Below are 12,810 nucleotides of genomic sequence, written 5' to 3'. Positions count from 1 at the left end.
CACCCCACCCCTGCCGCTCTGCTGTGGCCCTTGTCATTTATCACTTATTCTGCAACAGCCTCCAGACTGGGGTCCGCACCCACAGCCCTTCAGCCCCAGGTTCCCTGGACTCCCCTTGCTGGCATGATCTTGGGCCTAACAGATATTTCAGCCTTGTCTTTCTTCGCCCCCTTGGCTTTTTGTTGTGATAGAACACTAACCACTCTGCAAACCTTCTCCTGGCCTCCCGGCCTCCATGTTACCCCTGCCAGCCTCTGCAGCCTTGGCTTGGCTCATGCTGTCCACTTCCTCCCTCCTTTTCCAGTCACAAGAATCTCCTTTCAGTCCTTGGGTCAAGCGAGCTCATGCCCACCTCTGCCCCGCACAGTGGAAGATGTAATAGGAGCCTGGCGTTTGTCTGCCTGATGCCCCTTCCCACTAACAACCACCCTCACCTCGTCCTGCCTAGCTCCCACCTCTCCCGTGCAGCTGAACTTCCCGTCTGCTCCCTTAGCTCCCTGCCACTCTCTCCTTTCATCTGCATGCCTCCCTTCACAGAATGTAAAACTGAAGTTTGAAGTTGTCAGTAATCTCTCCTTCACATGACAATGAACTCCTTGAGGGCAAGGCTAGTCCTCATTTGCTGTAGGCCTACCAGTATTTAGCCTTTAGCAAGCACTTAATAAAACATCTCTTGAGTAAAAATGATATCTGGCCTGACAGTCCCTAAGAGGCAGGACCCACCTTTGCATCGCCAGGCTGTCCTCCACAGTACCCATCTCACAGGCTGTCCATAAATGCTTAGTAAACCGAATTTCAGTGATGCCACGAATGGGAGAGTCATTGACAGTGTTTTCTACTGCTAAACACCTCCCTGCTTGCAAAACACTTCCAGGCTGTCTTCGGTAGAAACCATTCTTGGTTTTCTTTTTTTTTTTTTTTGAGACGGAGTCTTGCTCTGTCGCCCAGGCTGGAGTGCAGTGGCCGGATCTCAGCTCACTGCAAGCTCCGCCTCCCGGGTTCACGCCATTCTCCTGCCTCAGCCTCCAGAGTAGCTGGGACTACAGGCGCCCGCCACCTCGCCCGGCTAGTTTTTTGTATTTTTTAGTAGAGACGTGGTTTCACTGTGTTAGCCAGGATGGTCTCGATCTCCTGACCTCGTGATCCGCCCGTCTCGGCCTTCCAAAGTGCTAGGATTACAGGCGTGAGCCACCGTGCCCGGCCCCATTCTTGGTTTTCAAAGGTGAAAAGCAATTTGCCACAAGCAGAGAATGACAAATACTCAGGATGGAAGAAGAAGAAGGGAGGGAAGCAATTATGGGAGGCGGGAGGGAGGGGAGAGCAGGCTGCGAACCCTCTCTCTTGAGTGAGAAGGAAAACAAAGAAACGTTCTTCTCAGAAAATCCCATTTGCTCTTTAAGGAACCAGGAAACCACTTTTGTCCTCTTTTCCCTGTGAAGTCTCAGGTTCTGTGAGCACAAAGCCTGGAGGTGCCAGCAGGGACCCTGTGAGTCACCAGAGGGAGAACCTTGCATGATTCAAAGTGTAAGTTTAAACAATATCTCCACCAATATTCATAATCCTCAGGCACTCTGGGCTGTTTGCAGTTAAACACAAAATTCTTTCTTTTGGTCATTCAACTCTATTTGTTGAGACCCTACTGGTGCCTGCTCTCCTGGTACTTAAATTTTCAGGTAAGGAGACAGATGAAACACACAGGAAACAAACAGGAAGACATCAGAGAGTGCTTTACAGAAAATTAGCATGAGGCAGTGATGCAGAGAGAGCGCCGTCAGGAAAGGCCTGCTGGAGGAGGCAACATCTGAGCAGAGGTGGGGAAGCTCTGAGGAGCCGGCTGCAGAGATGGGAAGAGCATCCCAGGCAGAGGGCACAGCACTGGCTCCCAGGTCTGAAGAGGGAGGAGAGAGAGCCACGGCAGGTGGGTCCCAGAGACAGCAGGTATCAGATTGGGCTTACCTCCTCCAACCTGTCATTCAGGTGGCATGGAGCTGGGGGAAAAGAGAATGGGGACTCTGGAGATGTGGCTCTAGATCTAGTTCTGCCACTGATTTGCTCCAGGACAGGCCTTGGGCACGATGCTCTCCCGCTCTTGTTTTCAAGGTTCTCTGAGATACTGTCCTTCACTTCTTCCGGGTGACCTCTGAGCACGTGCGCCCCTCCCACGTACATCCATGTGGTTCAGATGAAAACGGGATGAAATGTAACTTGGTCTGACGGCATTAATTTGCCTGAAGGAGCCCAGCATCCTGTCATTTAGAGCTGCATTTTCCTGGGGGCCTGGGCTGGGCCCCCTTTTAAGATGAAGGCTGCCCTCCACCCTCTTGGTGCTTGGCTGCTGGTTTTCCTCACACCTGCAGCCGGTCCACAGCTGGCCGCCTGCTGGCCTAGCTCCAGGCTGATGGGGTGGCTGGATAGGCAGGAAGCTCCACGCAGCCTTGCAGTTCCAGCTTCAAGGGTCGACGGCAACCTCCCTAAGCACGGGCCACTGCCTGGCGCCTTCCTCCCCTCCTGCCTCGGGTGGCTAGGGTTTGGATTTTGGCCGGTGAACGCCACGCACCAAACTCGTGTGTGGCAGCTGGGAGACCACCCAGCCCTGAGCAATCGGCCCACCGCATTTCAGGGTGGGTTGTTTTCATGGGCGGACTTGTTTTTCCTGGCACTGCAAAGGCCACATGTGAACTTCGTGGCAGTAAGTGTGAGGCGCCTCCGTGGGCTCTTACACAGCAAGGGTAAAGAGATGCTTTTTTTTTTTTTTTTTTTTGCATACGCAGAAAGTTATGTGGGAACAGAACCATTTATAACCCATTAAACTGCCTGTCCTGATGGACGCCCAGGCCGCTCCTACATGTGGATAATGTGTACAATATGTGTAGCGCTTGGGGCGGCACCAGCAGCATGCTCTGGCCAAGCACTTATGTTCTAAATAACCCTCTTAGGCAGCACTTGCTAATTAATACCAGGGATAACCTCACAGCCTGCGGTGAACAGAGAAGCCTGGAATCTTCAGGAAGTGGGAGGATCCTCTGATATCCTTAACTCATGATCTCCTTTCCAGAATCACCTCCCCACCACCGTGTGTGTACAGTCTAGCACGGACACTTCTAGTGACCAGAGGTGTGCTGGCCAAGGACTCAGTCCGTCCTCTCTTGGAAAGTTGCCATAGCAGTCAAACTCTGCCTCCACAGATGTTTGCTCTGGAGCCCTCATCAGACCCTTTGGGGTCAGATTGAGTCCAATCCCTTCTTATAGGACTGCCCTTGGCTGTTGGAAGATAGTTCTCACCATCGGGGTTGAACCACCTGACATGGTTTTCCTGCGCCTGGTTTTGACCCCCTTCCCCATTCTGTCCAAGCTCTATTTACTTTCCTAGAAACATGGTTCCCTCGGTTTGCTCTGAGCAGCCCAGAGGGAGAGCGGGACAGGAGAGTGCCTTGCGTCCTCTGAGAGGTGGGCAGGTCTCTCCATTAAGAAAGAGAATGAGAGGTGAGCTCCAGGCCCCCTACAGTTCCCTCCTGAGGCTCCGCTTGGGGTTACCCACTTGTCCTGCCCTCAGGTGGGCAGACACCAACTCTGTCAACCACAACTGGCCTGGCCGGGCTGCTCACTGGGCCTCCAGGGATGCTTGAGGACAGCTCCAATCTGCAGGCCGGTGACTTACACCCTCCCTGGCCTTCATTTCTCCTCATATGTGAAATTGAATTATGAAACCGGGTCAATAAGATTTTATAAAACTCTTGCTTTACTAGTAGGGAGAGGATGGGCATGGTGACTCATGCCTGTAATCCCAGCACTTTAGGAGGCGGAGGCGGGCAGATACCTGAGGTCAGGAGTTTGAGACCAGCCTGGCCAACATGGTGAAACCATGTTTTTACAAAAATACAAAAAATTAGCCCGGCATGATGGTGGGTGTCTGTAATCCCAGCTACTCGGGAGGCTGAGGCAGAAGAATCATTTGAACTCGGGAGGGGGAGGTTGCAGTGATCCAAGATCACACCATTGCACTCCAGCCTGGGAGACAAAGTGAGACTCTGTCTCAAAAAAAAAAAAAAAAAAAAAAGTAGGGAGACGTTTTCGTGGGAGTATCATGCCTTGGGTACTCTCACAGTTGCCTGACACCATAAGACTGAGCAACTAGGCAGGTGCACAGCGGAGGTTACTGCCCCATGGCACAGCTGAGGAAACAGGCTCAGGGGATGAAATGACGCGCCATTGTCCTATGGGTGGATGGCAGCACTGCCCAGGAACTGGACCCCAGAGCTGCTTTGAGGCCAAATCAGTGCTTTTCCCATGCCCTCGAGCAGCTCAGCCTCACGGGTGGGGAAAGGATGAGACATGCTCAGGGTGTACCCACCAAAAGCTGCCTGGGTGTGTCCTGGGGCACAGGCTGGCATGGCTCAGAGCTCAGGCTGCGTGCCCGCTCCCCTCGATGCTGTACTGTTTAGTTTATGAAGCCGCGGGCAAGGGAGAGAGTGTAGTGTGATGGCCCCTCCTGCTGCAGCTCTCTGGCTTGAATACCAGAGATGGGGTGTGCCCACCCACCCTGGGCCTGGAGGGGGCCGAGCCAGAGCGGCGGGTGCCTGCTCGGCCACAATCCTCAGTGCCCGGAAGCCCGAGGGCACGAGGACTGGCTGCCTTCCCAGAAAACACAGATCACTGTCTGCCTGTTCTGTCCTTGAGCTCAGGCCCTGCTCTGTCCCATGACAGGATCCGGGCAGCGGGTGGCGGGTGGCAGGCCCTCCCCTCTATCCCAGGGAAGAGAGTAGGCTCCAAGGCCTGGGAGATCCTCCAAGCCAGGGTCTCCAAGCCAGGCCTCTGGGGCCTGTCCCCAGGACCTGGGGCTCCCCGGGGGCCGCTTGTGGCTGCATTCAGTGCGGGAGGCCGGTCTCCAGAGAGCTCAAAGGAAGGACTTTGTTTTCAGGAAGAAGACAGGGCAAGCGTCACCTCCCCCTCCTTAATGAGTGACTGGCTCCAAAACGGCTTCTTTCCAATTGGTCTTTGCCAGGGCAGGGGTGACAGAGTCTGCTCTCAAGGGGGGCGGCCTGAAGACCTCTGTGGGTTCTGTTGACAGGGCTGGAGCCGTGCCTCACCACCCCCACCCAAGCATCTGAGCTGCCCCGGGCCTCTGCACAACTTGTCTTTGATGGAGGTAGCTCCAGGATGGGATTTGCTGAACCCCGGATCCCACCACGAAGCACAGAATGCATTTTCCTCCTGTAGAGCAGCGGGGTCAGGCCTGCGGTTGGAAGGGAAGGCTGATCCTGAGGTGGGTGGAGCTTGAAGAAGCAGGATGATCCGGCAAGAAAGGACACTTTTAATCAGGCACCCTGGGGCACTCGGCTCTAGTGACCCAGGGCAAAGAAATGAAGCAGTCCTCTTGTCAAGGTGGTGCCAGGCTTGTGTGAGGGGTGGTGACCGAAAGGGGTGGGCAATGGGTGAGTAGGTGGCCATTTCTTCCTCTATGCCAGTTTTCGAAGTGGTGCCCTGGGCCTGGCGCAGTGGCTCACGCCTGTAATCTCAGCACTTTGGGAGGCTGAGGTGGGTGGATCATCTGAGGTCAGGAGTTCGAGACCACCCTGGCCAACATGGTGAAACCGCGTCTCTACTAAAAATACAAAAAATTAGCCAGGCGTGGTGGTGGGCTCCTGTAATCCCAGCTACTCGGGAGTCTGAAGCAGGAGAATCACTTGAACCCCGGAGGCGGAGCTTGCAGTGAGCTGAGATCACTCCATTGCGCTCCAGCCTGACCTACAAGAGTGAAGCTCCGTCTCAACAGAACAAAACAAAACAAAAATAAAAACAAAAAACAAAGTGGTTCCCCGGAAGAAACCCACGAGAAGTCAAATGAAAGGCCCTGCTTCCAGTCCCAGCCCTGCCATAGCCTCACAGCCAGAGATGGACTCAATGCTCTTATCTGTGAAATGGGCGTTAGAAGTGTGCCTCCTGAAAAATCACCAAGTGACTGGGGGAACTGGATGTGGGAGGGCTTTTTTGGCTGTTGGGGGGCTTTAGGATGAGATGGAGTTGTGATCCTCTAGCAGGCCTGGTGGAGGCGCTCTGTCCTGGTGCCAGGAAGAGCTTCTTTCCCCACTAGGAGGAGCAGTCAGCACTGCCAGGGACGGATTCTCAGCATGGCTGGACAGGAGCGCAAAGTTGGCCCGTGCTTCCCCTCTTCCCGCCCTCCCCCATCCCAGCAAGACCTTCCCCCTCTCCCCGCGCTGGCAGAATTTCAGAGGGCCTGGCTGCCAGGAAGGGTGGGGCTGCCAGACACGGCCGAGCCGCAGGGTGACCCGGCCAGTCCCGGAAACTCTCCAAACCTTGGACCTCAGCCGCACATCCGGCAATGCTGAGGGGTGGTGGCAGGGCCCGGTGGGGGACTGAGGGCGTGTGGGATGCCTCGAAGGTCAGGTCACTGGAGATTTCCAATATGAGAAAGGAAGAGCTGCGTTTTATCCTGTGTGAGGGTCAGAAGGCTTCTCAGGGTTGACAGAAGTAGTGAGGTGGCCCTTCCCAAATGCTTTCCTACTCCAGATGCTACCATAGGACTGAATGTGTATCCTAGACTCATTAATTCAACAAGAAACAGCCCAAGCTTGTTAAAGAGTGTTCACTATGTGCTAATCTTTCAAGAACTCAATGCGATGAAAACATTATGCCCGTTTCATAGATGAGAAAACAGAGAACCTTTCAAGAACTCAACGAGATGAGATTATGATGACGCCCATTTCATAGATGAGAAAACTGAGGCTGGGGGACAAGAATCACTTGCCCGAGGTCACGTAAGCACTAATTGTAGGAGTAAACACCAGGCAGGTTTGGGTGATTCCAGACTTTATGTCCTTAACTTTCCTGGAAGGCAGGACCCATGGTTTACTCAACCCTGCAGAATGCGTAGTAGCCAGTGAAGATGTATTGAAGAGGGCCTGCTGCATTTTTAGGGGCCTGACTCTCTCCCATTATAGACTGATGAAATGACATGAAATACGTGCCAGAACTTAGCTCAGTGGCTGGCACGTAGCAGAAGCCAAGGTGCAGCTTTCCTCCCTCCTACCTGATGCATCTGTGCTCCTGAATAACACTGTCAGTCTCTCCTTGGGTCCCTGTTGGGGTAAAGCTATTAAAAATCCTAGTCAGGGCCGGGCGCGGTGGAAGGCCGAGGTGTATGGATCACCTGAGGTCAGGAGTTCAAGACCAGCCTGGCCAACATGGCGAAACCCCGTCTCTACCAAAAATACAAAAATCAGCTGATCGTGGTGGTGCGTGCTTGTAATCCCAGCCATTCAGGAGGCTGAGGCAGGAGAATCACTTGAACCTAGGGGTTGGAGGTTGCAGTGAGGTTGAGTGCCCCTGCACTCCAGCCTAGGCAACAGAGCAAGACTCCCATCTAAAAAAAAAAAAAAAAAAAAGGAGAGAAAGAAGTCCCAGTCAGACCCCATCAGCCTGAGGGAGTGAGAGGCCGTAGGGGTGGGTGGGGGAGGAGAAGGTGGAGTCTGTGGCTCTCTCGCCTGCATCCCGGATGGCCTGGGTTTGGGAGTGGAAAGGAAAGACACCTGCTTCCTTTGCTGAGGAAGCCCCTCCTCTCCTGCCTTGATGGAGGTGACGCGCCCCTGGAAGCTTGGCCCGCTCAGAGCCCTGACAGGCTGAGTCACACGGTCTGGCCCACGGACGTGAGAGGCACCGACACTGTGTCATAGCGTCGGAGGAGGCCAGGCCTGGTGGGGCCTCGTGCAGCTGAGTGTGAGAGGAAAGGGGCCTGTGGGAGGAGAGCTGGGGCCGGCTCCAGGCCCCCTGGTCCCCACACAGAGCCAAGCCTGCACTTGGGCGGCCTCCGCACGCACAGGCCAATACAGACCTGATCCTCCCTCCTGGAACCTCCTTCCTGGCCCTGCCTCTCTGACCCTCGGTGTGGTGGTCAAGATTGAACTGTCCCATACTTCTGTCATTTTAACCCTCTCTGGGCTGGGCCTCAACAAACTCACTCTGAAACGGAGACAGAGTCCAGATGGAAAACATAATTCGTTCTGGGAACCTTAATAGAGGGAAACTGCTTGGAAAGACACTGGAAGATGAACGCGCAAACACGGGGAAAGGTGACCTAGAGGGCACAGGACAGGGAGGCACCACCGTTCCTGGGCTGCGGACGGAGAGGAGGTGGTGCTTCCAGAACCCAGTGAGAGCTAAAACCATGGACAAGATTCCCTGGCAGGACTGGGGCCCCAAAGGCGGAGCAGTCAGACAAAGGCACAGAGCTTCCTCCCTCTTCCTCCTCCCAGTCTCCTGGCGGTGGGAGATGGGGACCTTGGCAAATGTAGCTTGCAGGGATAGGTCCCCTGTGATGAAAAGAGAGTAGAGGGAGGGTAGGGCATGGATCTGAGGCCAAACAAGCACAGGAGCGACCTAATCGTCAGCTGGTCAGACCTTCACAAAAGACCTGAGGCAGGAGAATTGCTTGAACCTGGGGGTGGAGGTTGCAGTGAGCTGAAATCGCACTGCTTCACTCCAGCCTGGGTAACAGAGTGAGACTCTAGTCCCCCCGCCCCGCCCCCCCCCAAAAAAAAGGAAAGAAAAAGAAAAAAGTCCCAGGAGAAAGAAAGAAAGAAAAAACGTCGCATCCCTTCATCTAACGGGGCGATCCAGAGGACTAGCCTGTGAAAAGTAAACTTGCCTCTGGAGCTATTCCCAAATCCTCTGTTGGTGATTTTGCAATTTGTGGCAACATCCAAACATTTTCTCTGTCCGGAGTGAGGCAGGGAAAGAGGATAATTTTTGGAGAATTATCTGTTTTCTGTGCATTTCTCAAAAGATAGGGGAACTTCTGGTACTTAAACAAACACCAGGTATTCTGTTAGACCATAACGTCCGTCTTCAAGGATGAAGAACCTGTGGCCAGCAGTGAGACAGACTGACAGGCATGGGAAGAGGGGATGCTGCACCTTGAACCCAGAGCCTGAGGATGTCCCAGCTCAGACCGTTCACTCGTCTTGGAGCCTTGGGCTCTGCATCTTTCAAAGGGGACTCTGTTTTTCAAGGTTCCATAGAAGTGAATGGCAAGATGGAGGCCAGGGAGCCTGTGGACGGAGAGTGCTCTGATAGAAGGCTTCTGCCTGGAAACATGCACTCTCCACGGGGAGTTGCTCGGCTGTGTTTTGCAGCTAATATCACAACATCCTTTGCAGAGGGCACCTATAATCCTTACCTCATAATAATGGAAACGGAGACAGCTGGATTCAAGAGTCCAACCTCTCCCTTAATGGAAGAATTTGCTTTGCAAAGTACTCAAACTCTTGTCCTCCCTCCATCTTTATCTTCTATCCCCTTCCCTCTTTTCCTTCCTCCCTTCCTGCCACACGTACTTCGGTGCACTGACTGTTTGTCAGGCACTGCGCTGGGTGCTGTGTCTGCAGCAGTGAATGGAGACAGATGTGGGGTGCTCCCCTCATGGAGTTTACAGTCTAGCACTTCAAAGTTTCTGCAAGCAATCTCTGTTGAATACCCCTGGTAACAGGATGCTCAGTACCTTCTGGGACAGCCTATTTTGTGGGTTCGTTTTTCCTGATGTAAACTCTGTCTCTCTGTTATGCTTATTCAGACCCCTGGAGTTTATATAGCAGAAGTCTGACCCCGTTTCCTATGTCACAGCCCTTGAAACATGGGAAAATAAACACATTATACCCAGCAAGTATTCTCACTCTCCAAGTTGCACTTGTGAAAGGGAAGCTCCGTGAAGTCACATTTCGTGAGGTCCTGATAGCCCAGGGCAGGCTCTAATCTGTGTGCCTGGGCTCTGTTCCTGGTGCACCTGAGGCCAAGGGAAGCTCTGTGGTAGAGACTGGTGAGGGGACACCGGCGAAGGTTCGCAGGTGGTGAGGGAGGTGGACTTCAGTAGAGTGAGGGGGTCCATCAGTCTGGAAGGTGGGGTGTATGTAAGGCAGGCTCTGGCCATCTGCCCAGGACAAGCCTGAGCTCCAGCGTTTCTGCTCTGATTCACAGCTTCCTCTCTTCCCAAAGGAATCCCCTTTATAGCTCTCTCAGCCTGACCTCAGCGTCCCTGTGAATGTCGACGGACAGCTGCGCAGAGTGCAGCCGCGGCGGCAGCTCTGCCGGGTGCCAGCTGGACGTGCTTGGCGGCCAGGCCCTGGGAGCCACCTCTCGGGATGTCAGAGGAGAGCTGCAGGCCGCCCTTCCGTCAGCAGGAAGCCCAGCCACAAACACTTGGACAGGAACCCGCGTGCTGGCCAGCTGAGCAAGCTCTGGTTTCTCCTGCGTCTGAGGGTTTGGCCCAGGGCAGAGGAAGGCGAGCCAGGTGCTGCAGGCTGCACTGCCGGGGCCGCGGACTCCCCCTTGGGCTGGGAATGTGGGTTCAAGGGTGTGAGCGGAAAAGCATCATCCAGGCTGGGGCAGAAGGAGGTGCTTCCTGGAGGAAGGGCGAGGGAGCAGGGAACACAGCGTTTACCAGTGCAAGGCCAGCTGGCTGAGGATACGCAAAGACCCCTCTGTGATGGCGTCAGACAAAATGTGTTCCTTGGGTCAGTCCTCCAGCACAGACCCCGGGGAGCACACACTGCAGTCCTCCGGCACAGACCCCGGGGAGCACACACTGCAGTCCTCCGGCACAGACCCTAGGGAGCACACACTGCAGTCCCGTGGGGCGGACGTCCACACATGCCCAGCTTGAAGGACAACTCCTCTCCAAGGAGGCCGCTTTCGAAACTTACCAAGCTTCATTGAATGAATTTATTTAAAATAGTATGTGTTCAGCCAGGGACAAAGGCAGCTTTCCATCCAGGGCTGACATTTTTTCTTTTAAGTTCTTTTTTTTTGAGACAGAGTCTCGCTCTGTCGCCCAGGCTGGAGTGCAGTGGTGCAATCTCGGCACACCGCAACTTCTGACTCCCGGGTTCAAGCGATTCTCCTGCCTCAGCCTCCTGAGTAGCTGGGATTACAGGCACGTGCCACCATGCCCAGCTAATTTTTGTATTTTTAGTAGAGACAAGATTTCACCATGTTTACCAGGGTGGTCTCGATATCCTGACCTCTTGATCTGCCCACCTCAGCATCCTAAAGTGCTGGGATTACAGGCGTGAGCCACTGCACCCAGCCTTTGCTTGTAGGTTCTGTGCATGATTATCTTCGAGGCTGTCTACGTGCACATATAGCTCATACAACTGCCGTGAACACCCTCCAGGGTTGCAGACAGCTTAAACTTTTCACAAGTCATTCAGGTATTTTTTTCCCTCACGTTTGCTTCTCACAGCCTGCTAGGCTAGTGAGAGACGGCTGGTGTCAGGGGACAAGGAGGTAAGCAGGTTGGCTCAAGGTCACATAGCTGAGCGATGGCAGAGTACCGCCCACCACAATGACTTCTGCTCCTCTGGAAAGAGAACTGAATGACTGCTTCCCGAGCATCTGAGCATCCTCCATCTTATTCTGGCTCGTGTGCAGGCCCGCCTGGGGGATGCGCTCCAGACTGGAGTCTGCTGCTAACATCCCGTTCATTTGTCAAAGCCCAGTTTGAAGACCTCCTCCTGAGTACATCCTGCCTGCGGCTTTAGTCGCTCTCCTCAACTTGGTCACAGCTCTTTATTTGTGCCTTTCTAATAATCTACATTTTATTGTACTCCATGGCCTCTGTGGTTCTGACTCTAGACCTGGAATCGGCAGTTTTTAAGATAAAGGGATAGATAAATATTTTAAGCTTTGTGGGACATTATGATCTCTGTGGCATCTACTCAACTTTGCCATTGTGGTGCAGAAGTGGCCATAGACAATATGTAAATGAATGAACATGGCTGTGATTCCAATAAAACTTTATTCACAAAAACAGGTAATGAGCCAGAATTGGCCCCCAGGCCTTTGTTTGCCGACCACTGCTTTAGAACTCCTTGAAGGCCAAAACTGTTATTTTTGCTTATGCAACCACAAGCATTATCTCTACCCCAACACCCATGTCAGATTGACCACATTTATATTTTGTATATATATTAGTACATATACCCTTCTAGTTCCTGTATATTAATAGGAGTTCAGTGTTAATTCAATGAATGAATGAATGAGTTTTGCAAATGATACCATTATAGAACTGGTTAGGCTTCAATTCTGACCTTTTCCTGCGGTGATACAATGTGGTGAGTACAGTCTCATAGAAGGGAATGCATAGGCCTGGTTTGAGCACCAATTCTGCTACTTTCTAGCTGTGAAAACTTGGGCATGTAACCGGCTCTTTCAGTCTTAGCTCTCAGTTTGCCCATTTGAAATATGCGGTGATACCTCACTCAAAGGGCTGTTATAGGATAAACAGAGAGTGGAAAGCTTGGGCACCAGGGCTGGGCACATAGTAGGTGCTGATGAGATGGCGGGAATTGCTACCTGGAAGAATGCGTTGTTACTACTGAAAGCCACTTGTGCGGAGGGTCAAGTTCCAGGTTGGGCCTCAGCATCCTTTTGCCCTGTGTGACACATGAAGATACTGTGGGAATAAGTGGAAAGATATCCCTTAATCTGGAAAAAGGAGGCTCCTATAAACCCAAGCAGTCTTGTAGAAGTGTCTCCTCCATTGCCACTCTTATAGGCACCTAAACACACTGTCCAAAATGACCTCTTCATCTCTGCCCTCCACCTCTGAAACTGCTCTTTCTTCTCCATCTCCCAAAGTCTCAAGCCAGAAACCTGATGTCCTCTGCATCGGGATTTCTCCCTCCACCTCAGGACCAGCAACCATCAAAGTAGCCGAGCAGCTCCATGATCCTGCCTGCTCCGAGTTTTGCATCTGTGGGCTTGCAGTAGCTGCTTCTTCTGGCTCTCTATGCCATCCAT

This window comes from Rhinopithecus bieti, unplaced genomic scaffold, assembly GCF_001698545.2.
Source record: "Rhinopithecus bieti isolate Rb0 unplaced genomic scaffold, ASM169854v2 scaffold_5626, whole genome shotgun sequence".
In the NCBI taxonomy this organism is placed as follows: domain Eukaryota; kingdom Metazoa; phylum Chordata; class Mammalia; order Primates; family Cercopithecidae; genus Rhinopithecus; species Rhinopithecus bieti.
This window is presented reverse-complemented; position numbering follows the sequence as displayed.